Consider the following 5,601-nt stretch of genomic DNA (forward strand, 5'->3'; position numbering starts at 1 on the left):
TTACCAAGAGCGTTGACTGTGGAGCCAAGTAAATGAAAACTGTCAACTATCTCAATCTCCTCACCATCCATGCTGATGCTGCCGATTGGCCCAGTGGTTAGAATCTTTGTTTTCTTGACATTTAGCTTCAGTCCATATAGGAGGCTGTAGTCCTTGATCTTCTGCAGCAAGCACCTCAGGTCCTCCTCAGTTTCGGCAAGCAGGGTTGTGTCATCTGCATAACACAGGTTGTTGATGATTCTTCCACCAATCCTGATTCCACATTCCTCTTCGTATAGCCCAGCGTCTCAGATGATCTGTTCTGCATACAGATTGAAAAGGTATGGAGACAGAATACATCCCTGATGGACCCCCTTCTTGATTTTGAACCATGTGGTGTCTCCTTGCTCTGTTCTGACGACTGCCTCCTGGTCCAAGCATAGGTTTCGCATTAGCACAATCAAATGTTCTGGGATTCTCATTCTTCTTAGAGTCAGCCACAGCTCATTGTTATTTTACAGTGCAATATATAAATGTTCTTTCCATGTATCAAAAAGGGCAGACTTCTAAAAAGAGTCTCCATTTGTTTATAAAATCCTATAAAAATACATTAATATGCTTATATATTTTTCCCTCGACTTAATAATCCAGTTCACCAAAAACAAAAACAGCAATACACAACGACAGGCAAATCAAATTAATCTTGCAGCAGTGCAATGTCAAATCATCATGAAGAGCTTGCAAAAATAGCTCTCCTTGGTATGAAACAATTTTCCTTCGTTTTGCAGCTTTCAGAGTTCCTACCAGTGCTTCAAAGAGGTTGGCACATTTTTCATCTTGGAAGAGGATGCCAAATTTCACACTTTCCATCAGCATTTTTTGAACCCAAGCGATGAATTTCCTCCACTAAAAGGCCAACTTCATGATCCATGGTCATTGCTGCCTGCCACGTCCGCCCAGGGACTCACCTCTGTGCCTTGGTGTCTTTACAAAGGGGAAGTGGGTGCAAGTCCTTGCATTATGTACTGAGCAGAGGCCAACGAAGGAAGAGACTGAAGGGAAGAGAAAGGCTGGTGTGGAGGAGGAGGAGTAAGAAATGCTTAGTGAACTCTTGCCTTGGTTTTTTCCTTTCTCGTCTGTCTTTGTAATGACATTTTCCTTTCTTCATGGAAACAAATCTGCAAGAACTAAAATAGGACCCAGCATCTATCCCAGCAGAGTTTTAAAAGCATGTCAAGAATAAATTGATGCATTGAACACTAATATTCGAAGACTAGACGAGCTGTGGAATGACATTAAGAACCTCATTTTTTTGAAGAAAGGGACAAGGTCATTACAAAGACAGCTAAGAAAGAAAAGACTGAAATGAATGTCAGAAAACACTCTGAAATTTGCACTAAAAAATTGTAAAGCCAAAACAACGGCTAGGAATTCTGATACAAGAGAGATGAACCAAAGATTTCAAAAGGCAGCTTGAGAAAACAAAATATTGTAATGAAATGTGTACAAAGGACTAGAGTTAGAAAACCAAAAGGAAAGAGCTTGCTTGGCATTTCTCAAGCTGAAAGAACTGAAGAATAAACTCAAGCCTTGAATTGCAATACTGAAGGATGCTATGAACAAAATATTCAAGATGCAGGAAGCATCAAAGGATTTGGAAAGTTTGTTACACTGAATCACTGTACCAAAATAAATTGGTCAACACTGACCTATTTATGGGAGAAAGGGAGTGGGGGTAGAAGAAAATGTTCAACAATGAAAAAAAAATTAGCTAAAAAAAGCCAAACATAAAAAAATACTGAGCCATTTTAGGAAAGAGCATATGATCAAGAAACTATGGTAATGAAGAAAGAAGTTCCAGCTACACTGAAGGCATCGGCAAAACATAAGGTCCCAGGAATCTATGGAACATCAACAACATGTTTCAACTAACAGATCCCGTCCTGGGCACACTCACCAGTTTGTGCCCCAAAATTTAGAACATAGCTACCTGGCCAACCCACTGGAAAAGATCCATATTTGTTCCCATTCACGAAAAAGGTGAGCCAAGAAATTGTGGAAATTGTTGAACAACCACATTAATATCATATGCAAGTAAAATATTGCTGAAGATCATCTAACAATGGCTATAACAGTACACTGGCAGAGAACTACTAGAAATTGAAGTTGGATTTAGAAGAAGCCGTAGCACCAGGGATATTATTACTGATGTCTGATAGATCTTGACTGAAAGCAGAGAATATGAGAAGAATGTCTACTTATGCTTTATTGATTATGCAAAGCTATTTGACTGTATGGATCATAATAAACTGTGGCTAACACTAAGAAGAGCTCTAGTGGCCCACTGGAAAGAAGCTGCTCTGCAACCCCAAAGGCACGCAGTTCAAATCCACCTATTTTCCATTTGATCTATTGTTCATAAGGTCACTATGAGTCGTACTCATCTTGATGGCACATAACAATTTTTTTTTCAGTCTTTATTACTCTTGTCCATGTTTCTAAAGAAATTACTTAGAAATGTACTACAGTTTTTCTATCCAATGTTAGAACTCTTCTTTTGTGGTAAGACTCTGGCTTTTTCACATCTCTCCCATTTCCCCTGATCCAGTGTTTCCAGCATTTAAGTCCCTTGGTGATGCTTTGTAAGTGTTGCTCATGTTCAGCCTGTGTCCTTCTGTTCATGGGTAAGATCCTTGTTGGGGAGACATATTTTCATACATCAGTCAAGGAGAAGCAAATCATGAGTACTGCATGGCACAAGGTGGACATAGATGTCTCTTCCCCAGGCTCCTGCAGGGCCCAGAAGACATCTTCACACCGAGTGTAGTCCTGTGGGGTAAGGATTCTTGTCTTGTTTCTATCCAGAGATACAGCATAGGCCAACAATGCATGGCATTCATAAAGACTTTTTCTGTTCCTGAGTTGTGGTGCTGGAGAAGAGTGTTGAATATACCATGTACTGCTAGGAGAACAAACAGGTTTGTCCTGGAGAGGGTGAAGCCAGAATGTTCTCTGGAGTCAAGGATTCTGAAGCTTCGTCTGACATACTTTGGGCATGTTGCAAGGAGGGACTTGGAGAGGGACATCATGTTTGGGAGAGTGGAGGGACGGCGCAGGAGAGGAAGACCCTCGATGAGATGGATCGATTCTGTGAGTGGAGTGGTGGGAATGACTGGGTTTGAGACAGCGAGTTTGGCACAGGATAGAACGGCATTTAGGGCTCTTGTACATAGGGTCGCTATGAGTCACAAACAACTCGATGGCACATAACAACAACAACATCAACCACATCCGTGATCGGTCATTTTTCCTCACCAGAAGACTAGAATCTTGTCGTTTTTCTATCAGTTTTGATATAGTGAAGCTTCTTTTCTCTGAGTTAATTCATCTCATTCTGATTTTATTTTCTCTTCTCTTGAAAAAGAAAAAAAATCAGCAGGATGAAGAATCTGGCAAAGGAAGACTCATCCACAATCTGTAGTTATGTAAATGACACAACCTTCCTTAAAGAAAGTGAAAAATACTTGAAGCACTTACTTCAAAAAATCAAACACTGCAGCCTTCAATATGGATGACATCTCAACATTAAGAAAACAAATATCCTCACTATTTGACTGATAGGCAACATTAAATAGAGGGAGAAAATATTGAAACTGTGAACTATTTCCTTGTACTTGAATCCACAATCAACATGCATGGTGGCAGCAGTCAAGAAATGAAAAAGACATGTTGCATTGGAAAAAAGAGCAAGGATGTGACTTTAAAGTGTTCCTGATCCAAGCCAGGGTCCTTTCCATTGCCTAGTATGCATTAAAACAATTGGACAAAATAAGATTGCTACAAGAATTAATGCCTTTAGTTTGTGGTTCCTAGTGCTCTTGTTGAAGAAGCAAATCTTGTTTATTGAACAAACAAGGCTATCTTGGAAGAAGTGCAGACAATGTGCTCCTTAGAGACAAGGACAGTGAAACTTTATCTCACACACTTTATTGTGAGGAGTGTCCAGTCCTTGCTAAAAGGCATCATGCTGAGAGTGTTTGAAGAGTCCTTGATAAAAGACATTATTCAGAGACAGAGAGGAAGACTCTCAACAAGACAGTGTGATGCAGTTAACTTTAATAATGAGCTGGCGCATATCTGAGGCTGTGAAGATAGCACAGAATAGGGCAAGCTTCCGATCCATTCATAGAGTCACCAAGAGTTGTAGTCAACAGCACCTAAAAACAACTACCTCTTCAAAGGGAGCTTTTGTGGCCTAGTAGGTAAGGAATTGTGCTACTAACTCTAAAACAGACAGTTCAGACCTACCAACTGCTCCATGAGAGAAAGACAGACAACCTCCTCCTGATGTATAATCTCTGAAAACTCACTGATAGGTCAGCTATGAGTCAGTTCAAGTCTATGACAATGCCTTGAGTTTTCTCTCCAACAATGTTAAATGTGTCCTAAGCTTTTCCCTCCAGCTATGGAGCAGGGTATACTCAAAGCTCTCCTCTTGGGGATATCACCTGTTTGAGGGGCCCTGTCCTCCACGCACCTTCATCTTCTCCCGGAATGCCTACTCTCCAAGTCTTTGTGGCACGTCACATGCCTGCCTGTTGAGTTTCATGCCTACACAACACGTTCCCTGGAGCGGTTCAGTTTTTATCAGCTGGTTTATTATTAATTTTTTTAATTTCTCATAGAAATTCCAGCTTCTAGCACAGACCATATCTTTCACTTTGCATATGATCATTTGCATATGTTCATTTACGTGGACCTACTCTAAACACGCCTTCAATATGGATTGAGGCTCAATGTCAAGAAGATAAGTATTCTCGCCATTGGGCCAATTGACAGCATCAGGTTGGATGATGAAGAGGTTGAGATTGTTAACAACTTTAGTCTGCTTGGCTCCACAGTCAACACTCTTGGTGCCAGCAGCCAGGAAATTAAAAGACAAATTGCATTGTGAAAGTCTGCTGTTAGGGACCTCTCCAAAGTACTGAAGAGCAATAGTGTCACTCTGGAGACTAAGGTGCACCTGATACAAGCCATGGTCTTTGCAATCACTTGCTATGCATCAGAGAGCTGGACAACAACTAGGGAGGATAGAAAGAGAATTGATGCCTTTGAGCTGTGGTGTTGGAGAAGAGTATTGAATATACCATGGACTGCTAAGAAAACAAACAGGAGAGAGTTAAACCAGTCTGCTTCTTGGAGGCAAGGATTCTGAAGCTTTATCTGACATACTTTAGACATGTTGCAAGGAGGGACCAGTTCTTGGAGAAGGACATCATGCTTGGGAGGGTGGAGGGACAGCACAGGAGGGGAAGTCTATGAGGTGGATTGATTCAGTGACTGGGGCTATGGAGGGTGGGTTTGTCAGAGACAGTGAGATTGGCATGAGACAGAGCAGGATTTAGGGATGTTGTACATAGGGTTGCTATGAGTTATAAGCAACTCAACAGCACGTAACAACAATTCTAAACATGACCATTGGTGTGCCTTTTTGCAGCTGTGTGTTCATCTCATTGTTTCCCCTTGATTTCAATGGCTCTACCGAATGAGAAGGGGAATCCAGTGGCAGGGTTCTTAAAGAGTTGCACTGTTGGATTATATTTGGGGGTAGGGGTGGGGTTT

General features: G+C 41.2%; 1 pseudogene; it reads right to left on the minus strand.

Moving 5' to 3' along the window:
- Positions 1-676: 676 nt before the first annotated feature.
- Positions 677-916, minus strand: LOC102867744 (annotated as a pseudogene).
- Between the last annotated feature and the right edge of the window lie 4,685 nt (positions 917-5,601).

This window comes from Elephantulus edwardii, unplaced genomic scaffold, assembly GCF_000299155.1.
Source record: "Elephantulus edwardii isolate Elephantulus edwardi_28Jun2011 unplaced genomic scaffold, EleEdw1.0 scaffold00133, whole genome shotgun sequence".
In the NCBI taxonomy this organism is placed as follows: Eukaryota; Metazoa; Chordata; class Mammalia; order Macroscelidea; family Macroscelididae; genus Elephantulus; species Elephantulus edwardii.